The 14,497-nt window shown below is 39.7% G+C and overlaps 1 protein-coding gene and 1 non-coding gene across 12 annotated transcripts in view; both read right to left on the bottom strand.

The window, feature by feature from the left end:
- The window catches only part of RBFOX1 (RNA binding fox-1 homolog 1), a 2,483,553-nt gene that overhangs the window by 825,990 nt on the left and 1,643,066 nt on the right, over positions 1-14,497 (bottom strand). The window lies entirely within an intron of this gene.
- Positions 12,748-12,854, bottom strand: LOC115931184 (U6 spliceosomal RNA). Its single transcript, XR_004067725.1, has one exon. It is a non-coding gene; the product is annotated as a U6 spliceosomal RNA (small nuclear RNA).

The raw sequence follows: 14,497 nt of genomic DNA, 5'->3' as shown, positions 1-14,497 counted from the left end.
ATCTCAGTTTAGTGCAACCTCTGCCTGCATGGTTCAAGCGATTCTTGTGCCTCAGCCTCCTGAGTAGCTAGGATTACAGGTGAGCACCACCACGCCCAGCTAATTTTTTTGTATTTTTAGTAGAGACATGGTTTCATCATGTTGACCAGGCTAGTCCCAAACTCTTGAACTCAGGTGATCTACCTGCCTTGGCCTCCCAAAGTGCTAAGATTACAGGTGTGAGCCACCACGCTGGGCCTACATTTTCATATCGTGGAAACTGGAATGTCTTTGCAATCAATAGCGGGACAAAATTTATTTGGTAACCTTTCTTCTCAATGGTGACACACACGTAAGGTGCTTCACTGGGCCGGGCGCAGTGACTCACGCCAGTAATCCCAGCACTTTGGGAGGCCGAGGTGGGCGGATCACCTGAGGTAAAGAGATCGAGACTATCCTGGCCAACATGGTGAAACCTCGTCTCTACTAAAAATACAAAAATTAGCTAAGCGTGGTAGCACATGCCTGTAATCCCAGCTACTCAGGAGGCTGAGGCAGGAGAGTCACTTGAACCCTGGGGGCGGAGATTGCAGTGAGCCGAGATCACGTCACTGCACTCCAGCCTGGTGACAGAGCGAGACTCCGTCTCAAAAAAAAAAAAAAAAGAAAAAAGAAAAACAAAATGCTTTCACTGGACAGTCAACAGTATCCTTGATGCATGAAATCTCGTTAATAACTTTCACTTTTCTCAAGTCCATGTGGTTTGTGATTCTTGACAGCAAACAAATCAAGAGAAATCATTTTATTTTATTACTGGGTTAATAAAGTCAACGTTCGTTCTCCATTGTTGCATTGAGTAAATAGGATCCATTTCTTGAATTTCTCTTAAATAAAAATTGCATGACTAAGGCTGGGTGCAGTGATTCATGCCCGTAATCCCAGCATTTTGGGAGGCCAAGGCAGGTGAATCACCTGAGGCATGAGTTCGAGACCAGCCTGTCCAACCTGGTGAAACACAGTCTTTACTAAAGATACAAAAATTAGCTGAGTGTGGTGGCAGGGGCCTGTAATCCCAGCTACCAGGGAGGCTGAGGCAGGATAATCACTTGAACTCAGGAGGCAGAGGTGGCAGTGAGCCGAGACTGTGCCATTACACTCCAGCCTGGATGACAGAGCAAGACTCCATTTCAAAAAAATTAAAAAAAATAAAAAAATAAAATGCATAACTAGATCTAATGCACCATCCTGGACTTGGTCAAGAAAGTCTCCAGGAATCACTGTTACGAATACTGAAAGGTACTACAGAACTCAGCTGTTATTAAAATGGGTTTTGTAAATTCTTCGTTTGACTCATGAGCATGCTTCGGCAACCCCCCGAAGGCTTGTTTAATTCAGAGACACCCAAACCCTAGAGCTTCTGACTCAGTTTGCCTGCAACGAGGATAGAGAACATGCGTCTGTAGCAAGTTTTCAGGTGATGCTGACGCTGCTGGACTGGAGACCACATCTGAAAAACCACAGTTCTAGTTTTCTGAAGTGATGGCTCAGTCACTGGGAATTTACTACCTGGGAATTAGGGAAGGAGGAGGCGGTCCAGTCAGAGCTTGAGACTTTCCTTCTTCCGTTTCAGTCAGAGCAGTCCTGGTTTGATCTGTCTCTGTATCAGTTTCTGCAGGAGATTTCATATTAAATAAACGTTTTGCTGCTTTTCTAAAACATGACAGTTATTATTGAAATGAAAACAACCAAAGCTTTAGAATAACATAGATCTGGGTTGCGGTCTCAGCTTTACGATTTAATACTTAATATTTGCAGGGTTTTTTTGTTTTGTTTGTTTGTTTGTTTGAAAGAGAGCCTTGCTCTGTCATGCAGGCTGGAGTGCAGTGGAGCACTCTGGGCTCACTGCAACCTCCACCTCCTGAGTTCAAGAGATTCTCCTGCCTCAGCCTCCCAAGTAGCTAGGACTGCAGGTATGTGCCATCACACCTAGCTAATTTTTGTATTTTTAGTAGAGATGGGGTTTCGCCATGTTGCCCAAGCTGGTCTGGAACCCCTGGGCTCAAGTGATCCTCCACCTCAGCCTCCCCTAGTGCTGGGATTACAGGTGTGAGCCGCCACACCTGGCCAATTTAGTTTTTTTTATTTTTTAATCTCTTCAAAATGGAGGTAATAAAACATATTTGAGGTCTTATGATAATGTAAGAGATGATGTACATGCAACATGTCATCAACACAGCTCCTTGCAAATGGTAGGTACTTAACAGTTTGTAGCCACTAATAATAAGAATAGAGTATGATCCTTGAAGACAGAGACTTTACTGTCCTTACTCCTTTTGTAGACAAGTGGTTGCTTGCATTGACTGAGAGCAGAGCAGCTGTTGTCAAGTGACTTTGGAAGAAGCTGCCAGGTCCCTAGCCCTGGTTAAGCAAGGCTCAGAGCTGCAGTTGGTTCGCAGTACCCAGAGTTTGGAAAGCTGGACACATACTTATTGCCACGCTCCCTGGGTCCCTGGCCTCTGCAGCATGGCTGACTGCACATGAGCCAGGAAGCACGCCCTGTGAGCAGAAGGGGCCTCGGAAGCAGCTTCTGTCTGCAGTAGCTCTGCTCGGTCCAGCATCAGACGCCTCTCTTCTTCTGCAGCTCATCACAGGTGCTTGCATAACACAGCAGCCACCGCTATGCAGTGGATGCTTAACAGGATCAGTTTGTCAAAAGAATAAAAAACACCCCCTCCTTGTGTGTGACTCCCCAGTTTTCACAATCTCCCCATCTCCTCTGCGCTTTGGAACGTGGCAAGTAGCAACGTCATTTGTACCTGGGGTAAAGATGTTCCCCTCTAACTTAAGTCTCAGCTTTTATTAAAAACATTTAACATTTTGGCTACTACAAAGGACATTAATTCCTAGGGGGAAAGAAGAGATAATAATAAAGAAAAGGAAAAAAAAAACCTCTTCACTAACCCATGTATTTTCAGCTCACAACATCTATAAGAACTATAGAAAGCTTTTGGACTCTATCATTCTTAGAAACTATTTTATCTCATATTTGAACAGCCTGGATGTGGGAGGCAAGGTTTCAATACTTACTACAAAGATAGAAATCTAGCTTTGAAAAGTTCTGAACACAGAGTAGAACAGCTTGAGGGTGTTACTTCAATATTTTCTCTTAAAGGTAAGCTGAGCAGTTACATATGGCAGTGTGCCGTTTAGGAAGATCCCTTTACACAACAAGTTATAAGTAAATATTCTTGCAGATGGGTGTCTAAGAGAAAGCGGCTAGTTCAATCAAATAAAATCTTTTACAATGTCTATGAACCAACACATTAATTAAGTTGATTGGATTTTGAAATTTGTGATTTTAAAGGCTGTGATTTACTTGATTATACTCTTTTACAAACGGATCTGCCTTATTAACTCATTCAAATTCCCAGGGGCTCCAACAAAAAGTAGCATTAAGCAAGCAAAAAGAAGGTCTAGGACAACTTAAAAAAGAAAACCCATAGTGTAGCAAAGCGAGATTTCTAAGCTAAGTACTTTCTTTCTCTTGCTTAGGTTCAGAACATAAAACGTATCTTTAATATAAATGGCTACATCCCCACCTCCACCTTAATGATCTGCTTGATATATACTGCAGCCATTCATACTAATTACATCATTAATAATGGTTTCTTTGAGAAGCCATCTATGAATACAGCAATGTCAGGAGACATATGGGTCATCTAGAATATCTGCAGATTGGACTTAAGAATTCACAATCTCACCTTTAGAAATGGCAATTTATTGATTGCTAAAGCAGGAGGGGAAGCTGCCTAAGACATCCTGGTTCAATTCATAACTCCTGGTAAGTATAATGGAAAATAGGAACAGAGCAGGAAGATGGTTGTGCACTCCTGGGGGTGAACATAAAGCCTCTGAAAAGGGGCAAAGAAACAGAGAATTGATACCCCCCAGGAATGCCACTTGCATCCTGGTCTTGCATTTCTGGCTTGGTAAGGAACTTGTCTCTTTGGTTGCCATTGGTTATGTTAGACTCCAAATATCCCAAACTGAATGGTTGTTATCCATACAGCCAATGGGTACCTGCCAAGTGCTAGACACTGCACTGAGGACTCTGCAAACATGATCTCATTTATTTATTTATTTATTTATTTATTTATTTATTTATTTATTTATTTTCAGACAGAGTTTAACTCTGCCACCGAGGCTGCAGTGCAGTGGTGCGATCTCAGCTCACTGCAACCTCCCTGCCTCCTAGGTTCAAGTGATTCTCCTGCCTCACCCTCTGGAGTAGCTGGGATTACAAACACGTACCACCATGCCCAGATAATTTTTTATTTTTAGTAAAGATGGGGTTTCATCATGTTGGCCAAGCTGGGAAAAGAGAGAATCAGACAGGTTAGGTGACTAAACTGTAATTATACTGCTCACTGCTAAAAGTAGCCAGAATTCCAAACAACAAGGATGAGACCTAGTGCACAGGTTGTTCCTCCCCATCATCCTCTGTTCTCTCCAAGCCTTCTCCCTCTCCGTTTCCCTACAGTGGAGACTGCAAATAAATTGCCCAGTGTTGCTGGACCAAAGGGGCCAGGAAGAGAGAAGCTAGAGACAGAATTAATGAGGCATCTAAGACCATCAGCAGCCTTGATTTTCCTACTAAATAATTTACATCTTAACCTGCAGGGAATAGGGGGCCACTGAAATATTAAGCAGGAAGACTGACATCACCATTTTTCCAGAAATGAAGTCCAGAGTCTTTGGTGATTTTAATTTTTTTAAAAAAATTTCTCCTTTATGTCTAACACATAACCAAGTTCCCTTCTTTTTATACTATATCAATTAGCCAGCAGGAGCCTACATCTGAATCCTGCTATACAGCAGCTCCAGCTGTGTAACTTTTAATACAGTTCTTAAGATTTTTCAGCCTCAGTTTCCTGCTCTGTAAAATAGGGAGAATAAAAGTACCCAGTATGTAGGTTGCATTGAGGCTCCAGTGGATAATGGTATATAAGCTCATGCCTGGCTCATGGTAGGCACCCAGTGTGATGTGTTAAATTGTCCCCCCAAATTCAATGTTAAGACGTTGAAGTCTTAACCGCCAACATCTCAGAATGTGACTTTATTTGCAGATGGAATATTTAGAGAGGGAATCAAGTTAAAGCGAGGTCCTCAGAGTGGGCCGTAAGCCAGTATGACTGGAGTCTTTACAGGAAGAGGAGTATGCATGTTTGGACACAGACATGCATAGACGGAAGATGATGTAAAGATGCACAGGCTTTCTACGTAGCTGGCCCTCTGCAAGCCAGGGATAGGCCTGCAGCAGACCCTTTGCTCACAGCCCTCAGAAGGAACCAATCTTGCCAACACCTTAATTCTGGACTTCTAGTCTGCAGAACTGTGAGAGTAACTGTTTGTTGTTTTAGCCACCCAACCTGTGGCACTGTGTTATGGCAGTCCAAGCAAACTAATATTGTCAACGTTAGGTTTTATCCCTTCCTTTGCTCTCTCCCCACCTAGGTCCAATCTTGAGAACCTTATATCTAATTCATGCTCAGACTCCTGGCTATTCTCCTTGCCTGTGAGCTTGGGAGAGCAAATGGGTTTCATTTTGTGTGCCAGCTCTGATCATCTATAGTCACTGCCTGGAGCACTTCATTGAGAAGGATGGTAAGACCAGCTCAGACTCAGTGGGTAAGAGTGCCATGATTGATTAGCAATGTCTGCCACAGGCATAGGAGGGGAAGGTGGAGGGTATGGGCCACGTATTTTTCAGCCCTGCCTAGGCTCTCACTGGAGTATTCATCTTGAAAAACTGTTATTAGATTGAATCTCCTAATGGAGCATTTACATCTTTTTGTCACTCTGCTCAAGCTCAACAGCTTCAAGTAGCTTATTTCTGTCAACCACATAAAATGTATATGGTTTGCTGTCCAGCAATTCCAACACATTTATATATTGATTTATTCTTTCAATAATACAAGAAATACTATAATAAAAATATAACAATAATTATAATACAACACAATCAAATACAATCATAAAATAATCATCGTCCAAGAAGTCAAACTGACTCTGGAACATCATACAGCTCAATGCTCTTTTTATCTAGATTTCTTTACTGCTAATTTTATTTGGGTTGATTTTTTCCCCACCCTGCCTCTTCCAGTTCACATTTCAGACAGTCCAGAAAGAAAAACAGATTCTGGCCTTCTCTGAGTTCACATGTCTGAAGCTGTCTAACCTGATTAGCAAGGTTGCAGGAAATCTCTCTACCTGGCCCAGCTTTTGCATCATTTGTCCACCTTGGACCAATGACCAACACAGCGGAAGAGCAAACCCTGATTGGCTGCACCTGGGTCACATGTTCATTCCTGCAACAGGGCAGTGGGTTGCAGTGATTCGAGTGGAAAGGATAATACTAAAAACCAAGGCAGTGGGCAGGAACAACAGAGGCTGTATCTCTGGCTGCCTCGTCTACCCAGCCAACCTTATGTCTCATTTTTCTCCCCAAGGTTAACTCTGCTCTTTCCCTTCTTCTCATGTTGCTACCCCCCAGGTGGGAAATTTTGCTCTCTTTTATGCCCTAAAGGAGTACACAGATTTAGGTGGAATATCCCATGATTAGAGAACTGTGGATCTAACACCAGCCACTGAAAAGAAGTAACTCGAAAGGTCAGGGGACTCTCAGGAACATCCCTGAGGAGAAAAGAGTTGAATCTGGAGGAAAATTTAGTTGCACGGATGGAGGAAACAGAGGCGCTTTAAGTATGAAAGATTAAGACTATTTCAGAAGATTAACAAATAAAGAAGCAGAAATGCCACTGAATAGGTAAAAGAAATGATGCAATGAAAATTTAAATAATATTTTAAAAGAAATGATCAGATTGAACTGTGAGGCAAGATTGCACATTTACGAGATAATTCAAAATGTCTCAAACCTCTTTGTAAATTTAACATCATAAATAGAACATCAAAAATGCTTCCATTCCAATGTCGAATCAGAGGAAGGGTTAGTAACAGCCAGGAACACTGTTAAGTAGGATCCAGAGGTAGAATTTACTTCCACAGAAAAGAATATTACGATTAAACAGAGACGTACAACATAGTTAATTAGAATAACACAACTGGACCTTACTTGAAGCTCCTAAAACATCACATGACATATTGATGTTTAGTGGATGATACTGGCTTTAAAAATGATAATGGAAACTTACGGTGAATCTACCTGTATAGTGAATAATCTAATTAACCTCTCTAACTTTGTAGCAAGTAAGTATGTAAATTGCAATTAAGGTCATGATGGGGTCATCAATTAATGATATACACAAAGATGAAACAACAGTTTTTAAAGTAAAGGGAAACTTCTAATAATTATATACCAGAGCATCCAATAAATATAAACAGGGCAGAGAAAGAGATGAAATTAGGAAAGATAGGAGACAAAGTGTCTGAAGTTAATTACAGCAAATAAAATTTACAGCATATAGTGTTGGGCTGCCCTTCAGAAAACTGGCTGATAAATAAATTCACTGAAAGCCAATTCCATAAAAATCAATTCATTGAATAATAATAAAAATATCATATTACTGGACAACTTATTAAAAGGGCTGATATTCTTGCAACCGTTTTGTCAATGATTTGTCTGTCCTGCTGAAATGAAGGTCAAACTGTAACATACTCAAGCTATTAGCTCATTGGCTTTCTGAAAACTTCTTAAAAGAGTGGGCTGAAACACGACTACACGTGTGGTCAAATGGTTTAGTAATCTGGGCTTTGCTTATTAGCATTTGCATGACCTTATACAAGTCATTTTATTTATCTGAGTTTTAATTTCCTCCTCTAACATACGAAAAAAAAATCCTACCCTTTTCTTTAACGTGAAGATGGTACTGGGAGAACTATCAAAGATAGCTGTTAATTTCTCTCTGATCCTTAAAACTTCAAATAGGTTTTTCCAAAACCCCTTTCTATACTTTGTGAAAAGCCCAAAGCACTTTTTAAAATTTCTGCAGATTGTCAGGGTCCTTACACTCTCATGGGATATATCAGGTTTGCATTTCTTGCCCTTGCTGAGTTTCTGTTACTTTCTGTTTCTTGCTGTTGAGTTAACTTTGAATTAAACTGACGCTAACACGAAGCACAGTGACTTTCCTTGACAACACACACACAAACAAAATGTTCACATGAAGACACTGCATGTGTCAGTCAGGATGCACCAGGTGATGCTGTGGCAACAAATGACTCCAAAATCTAAAAGGTCCAGGAATAACAAAAATTTGTTTCTTGCTCATATCACATGTCCATCATGGATTTGGTGGTAAGAGACAGGGTGGTGTTGCTTCTCAAAGACTCTCAGCAATCTTGGATGAAGGAAAATCCATCATCTCAAATATTTGTAGCCACCCTATAAGAGGGATAAGAAATTTCTAGAAACTCTTGCATCAGCAATAAAATGTTCCAGCACCTGTCACTTTCATTTATAGTTCATTAGCCAGAATTTGTCTCATGGCCTCACTCAAATCACAAGAAGTTCAAGCAGTGCTCAGCAGGGAAGAAACGGAATTCTTGTTGACGAGCCTGCATGGTGACCATACAATATATTGCTTGGGGAAGTGGAAAGATTTACATTGTAGCAACACAAACATTAGCTATCACTTCTCTTAGAAGTCCTTGCATACATGCCACCATATATCTCAGCCATTCTCTCTTCTGTCTCTCCTACCCTCGTGTGTCTTTCAGCTCCATCCCTCTTAGAGGCAACAACATCCTCAAATTCCTCCTATATGCTTAAGCACAATGACTCGGCTCTCTGAAACCCTTATCCCCTACTTTTTGCTAATCCAAGACTCTAAGTTTTGCGACTACCATTCGCAAGATCCTAAGTTCTTAGTCTGGAAGCAATCCTTTCCCTATTCTCTTTGAATGGGTATTTTGGGGATAGGAAGAAGACTGTTAGATGACTTATTCTCCTAGTTACACTAGCAAAATGTAACTGCATGTGTTAAAGCAATTTATACAATTTAAAAGTCCTACAGAAATAATTCTTACTATATTGGAAACTTCTTTGGGCCTCTATTTTCTCACTATACACAGAGAATAGCAATCCTTGCTCTGATTCTCAGTGTGGGCTTGTCCGTAAAAATGCTCTGTGAACTCTAAAGCAATATGCAAATGCAAAGACACGGTTATTGTTGCACACACACAACACTCTGGGACTGTGAATTCAGAAGTTGTTCCAAATTCCAAGCAATGAGAGTCGATGCTCTTTTTCCTTTCGGCCACAGTAAGTAGGCATTTTACGGTCTGATATCAAGCAGAAGTCAAGCTTCCCCACTAGTCTGGTTTTGTCTGTCTCTGTGATTTAATAATGCAGTCCATATTGGAAGATGATGCAGTTATGTCAGTTATTAGAGAATTACATTTTTGTGTTCTGCTAAAGGGAAGTAAAGATTAGCTCTGCCAGATGTGCACATAAAACTAGATAGAAGCATACCTCCAAGTCAACCCATCCATCTTTCTCTAGGACATGTCAACATGTGGGATTTATGAAATATGGACTGTATTAAAAATGTTAAATGCACTTTTTAAATGTAACCGCTGCAGAAATAAGATATCTTTTTTCATTCGTCTGATTTTTTGTTTACTGTTGTTTGGTGTTATTTTTCTTCAGCGGGACTGTCTACGCTTGTTAAGCACTGGTAAATGGCCAGTTATGAAGCAAACACAAAATATACATATGAATATTTAATAAGAAACAAAAACAGAAATATAGTATGCATTTGTTGCTCCACTGGAAAACTATATTCATTATTCTACAAATTATTCTTCCATAAATATTTCAGAAACTTGAAAAAAGGTCAGAATAGTGTACCCAGTACTTGGTGGGATAAAAGCACTTCTGCATTTACACTACGATGAATGCCAATCCCACTTCCATTGCTCACATCTGAAATCCATCTCTTTCGGTCAGTTTTAGCAGATACAGTTATTTCATGTTTTCTTGTAATGCAAATATAAATAAGAAAAAGCGCGCCAATTACCATGCAGGGACTATGGGTTCTCTCTTGATCAGATGGCAGATAACAACTTCCTTGGTTCCAGCCAAGATTAAGAAATAGAACCCTAGCTGTGAAATGTACTCTTATAAGAAAAAAAAAATAAATGTAAGTCTTTTACTCTAGTATGGTGCATCATAAAGTCCAAGGCTTCTCAGACTATTAATTTTTATAGAAGTGACTTTTTGCAAACAAATATTAAGTGCCTACTATGTGCTAGGTATAGTGCTATGTGATGAAGATAAAATAGTGACAAAAACCAAGGTGGTGATTTTTGATATCACTTCATTTTTGAAGAGTGACTTTGTTTCAGCTAATTAACTTCATGGAATATAGGCTCATTTCAGGGGTTGGATGGTATTAATATTATTTTTCTTTGATGGTGGAATAGTCAACAAGTCATTCACTGTCCATTGAATATGGTGACCAGGAAGCAACTGGGTGATTCTAGGACAATTCCCAAGAATAGAAAGACTGGATGTCAGGAACCTAAGATGGATTGTGTTGCTGATTCTTTTTGTTTTGCTTTGCTTTGTTTTTTTTGAGAGGGTCCTTCACCCTCTGTTGCCCAGGCTGGACTGCAATAGTGCAATCATGGCTCACTGCAGCCTCAATCTCCTGGGTTCCTTCTGGATCAAGTGATCCTCCTACCTCAGCCCCCTGAGATGCTAGGACTATAGATTTGTGTTACTACGCCTGCTTATTTTTTTTAAATGTAATTATTATTTTTTGAGACAAGGTCCACTCTGTTGCCCAGGCTGAAGTGCAGTGACATGATCGCAGCTCACTGCAACCTCCACCTCCCGGGCTCAAGTGATCCTCCCACCTCAGCCCTTCAAGTAGCCTGGATTCCACGCATGGACCACCATGACTGGCTAATTTTTTTGTAGAGATGAGGTTTCACCATGTTCCCCAGGCTGGTCTTGAACTCCTGGCCTCAAATAATCCTGCTGTCATGGCCTCCCAAAGTGCTGCTGTTACAGGCATGGGCCACCATGCCCAGATGTGGTGCTGATTCATTTAGGCTACCAGAGAAGGGGAGCTTATGGTATAAAGAAAATATAACTTCTCCTAGGTTAAAATTATTTGTATCCAGATATGGATCAACTCTAACCTCCTCTGCTGAAATAAACAAGGTCTTAACACATGTACTATTTTCCTTAACCACGGCCTTGCTTCAGACATAAACATAATTCATAGTCTTTGCCAGAGCACTGAATTGATGTATACTGCAGTTAAGGGTGAGTCAAAAAATTTGAAGACTCTCATCCAATCTTGTGTGAGTCCTGGGAAGAAGCCACACATTACAACTGAAACCTCAAAAACCACTACCAGCTTCAGAGAAGTAGGTCATATTGGACAGGAGAGGTCAAAGCTGTGTATAAAGGACAGATTAAAATATAAATATTTCTCTAAAGAACGCACCCCCACCATAACGAGTTGTATTGTTTAGACAACCGAAGACTGTTCAGAGATACTGAAATTTCCTAAATTACAACAGTGATAATATCATCATCATCAACAGTAGCACTATAATAATACAAAGATGATGATTATGTGCACAAGCATTGTAGGTATTATATGATTAAATGGTATAAGCAACTTAGGGTAGCACATTCAATTGATAAGATTACAACCTACATTTTGAGTCCTTACATTTTTTTCGCCCTGTCCTTGACCACACTTGTTCCCACTCACAACTTCTCCCCATTTTCTGCCCAGCTTGGAATCATTTTTAAGATTAGTAACATGGGTTGTGAAGCCAAGCTTCTTCGTTTCTTATTTTATCTTTTTTTTAACAATGTTTTTCTTTTATTATTATTTCAATAGCTTTGGGGGAACAGCTAATGTTCCTTACATGGGTAAGTTCACTGGGTGTGATTTCTGAGATTTTGGTGCACCCATCACCCAATCAGTATGTGGTCTTTTATCCCTCACCCACTTCCCACTCTTCCCCTCAAGTCCCAAGAGTACATTATGTCATTCTTATGCTTTTGTGTCCTTATAGCTTAGCTCCCACTTATAAGTGAGAATATGTTAGTATATTAATACAATGTTAAGTAACTCAGGAATGGAAAACCATTGTAAGTGGGAGATAAGCCATGAGATGTTTGGTTTCCATTCCTGAGTTACTTCACTTAGAATAACGGCCTCCCACTCCATCCAGGTTGTTGCGAATGCCATTATTTCCTTTTTTTTTTTTTTTTTTTTTAGATGGAGTCTTGCTCTGTCACCCAGGTGCTGGAGTGCAGTGGCATGATATTCACTAACTACAACCTCCATCTCCTGGATTCAAGCAGTTCTCCTGCCTCAGCCTCCTAAGTAGCTGGGACTACAGGCACCTGCCAACATGCCTGGCTAATTCTGTATTTTTAGTGCAGATGCAGTTTCATCATGTTGGCCAGGCTGGTCTCAAAACTCCTGACCTCAGATTATCCACCTGCCTCAGCCTCCTGAAGTGCTGGGATTACAGGTGTGAACCACTATGCCTGACCTATTTCATTCCTTTTTATGGCTAAGTAGCATGTGTTTGTGTGTGTGTATGCACACACCATAGTTTCTTTATCCACTTATTCACTGATGGGAATTTGGGCTGGTTCCATATTTCTGAAATTGTGAATTGTGCTGCTATAAACACGCATGTGCAAGTGTCTTTTTCATATAATGACTTTTCCTTTTGGTAGATACTGGATCAACAGGTATTTCTACTTTTAGTAAAAATATGAAACGCTTCACAAATTCCCATGTCATCGTTGCGCAGGGGTCATGCTAATCTTCTCTGTATCATTCCAATGTTAGTATATGTGCTGCCAAAGTGAGCAATGGTTTCTTATTTCAGATACTATGCTTCCTAGCTGTCTGACTTTATCCAAGTTACTTAATGTTTCAAAGTCTCGGTTTCCTCATCTGGAAAATGGCAATAATAAAGACCACAGAGTTGCAGCAATAATTAAGCAAGATAACACTTGTGGATCTGATTTTCATGGTGATGACGACAATGAGAGGATGATAGTGACAATGACAATGATGATGCCATAAATACACACATTTTCCTTCTAAACCTATGAATGCAGAGAATCTCACGGCTGGTGTAAAATCTTACAGAATCCCAGTAAAAACTAGATGTGTAATATGTTTAACTCAATAGTTTATGCAGCAAACTTTTCCTTTTTTTTAAGCTGAAAATAATTACAAGAACACAGCTATAATTCACTGTCATAGCCTTGAGGAAGTTTTATGCAATTGCAGAAGATACACATAAAACTGAAAAATTGAAAGCCTATTTGAAATATGTAGTCATAGTGAGCACTTCTTGTTTAATTGCATTCTGCTTACATAACTAAAAGACCTAAATTAAAGCATAATCATGTCTCTAATAATTTTGCACTCTTTTTCCCCCTCCAACATAAAGAAGCTCAAGGTGTTAAAAGAGTTATGCTTTGGGACCAAGATAACTAATGTATAAATTAAAAATCCATTTCATATGTTTATTTACATAAATGAAAAAGGAGGCAAAAATCTCTACTCCTCGTTTATTCCTTCTTCACACTTCAGTAGGAAAATCTGCTATAGATTTTTTTTTCCCAATGCACAGAAACTAAAAGTTTCTCAAGTAAGAAATACCAGGTACATATTTCAAAAGTTTGGGTGGCTTTGCATAGCCTCAGAAATGCTGAGAATATAGAACACACTCTAGTATATCTAATTATCTTTATAAAATCTCTCAAAATCAATGGCATTATACTCAAGACCAGCTGTGGCCAGGGAAGTCAAACAGAGCAAGTGTCAGGGAGGTTACTGAGAAGTATGGCTTTCTTCCTAATAGCACTATTTTTATGGAACATAGAGTTTTTGAATTGTTATATTCTGTTAACTCTTTTAAAGACCCAAACAGAATTTAACCATTTTGTTTGAAGCAATCAATTCAACTCTATCTCAGTTATTTTATTTTTTGCACTTTTAACTCCTAAAGGACAAAAAACACAGATTTTGAGACACAACTCTAAATCTAGCTTACCCTGGATTATAATTTTGCTAGCAGTGACAGTGTGCAATGATTCTACTTTAACCGTTGCCACTGCAGGAATATTCAAAGTAGTTGCACATTAATTGGGTGTTTTGTTGCCCTTCCAAATGTTCTTTTCTTTTTTTAACGAATGTTTCCAATATAAACAGGAACCAGACTTTCAAATAAGAAAATCCTAGGGAATTCAGGGAAGCCTGAAACCTAAAGAAAGGGGCTAATTCAGCTGTTTCCTAAGTTGAGTTTTTAGAAATAGTTCTTAAAGTGTTAAAAGGTATTAGGTTAAAAAAAGAGCTATGGTCATAGTAAAGCTATTATTACTACAAGAAAGAGAAAAAGAAACAGAGAGAAGGGAGGAAGAGAGGGAGACAGACTGCAGAGAAGCAAAACTACCCCAAGTTATCCAACTGGATAGATGTGTTTTATTCATTTACACAACAAT

Source organism: Gorilla gorilla, chromosome 18, assembly GCF_029281585.2.
Source record: "Gorilla gorilla gorilla isolate KB3781 chromosome 18, NHGRI_mGorGor1-v2.1_pri, whole genome shotgun sequence".
Taxonomy (NCBI): domain Eukaryota; kingdom Metazoa; phylum Chordata; class Mammalia; order Primates; family Hominidae; genus Gorilla; species Gorilla gorilla.
The sequence above is the reverse complement of the archived record's forward strand: the minus strand, read 5'-3'. Positions and strand labels throughout refer to the sequence as shown.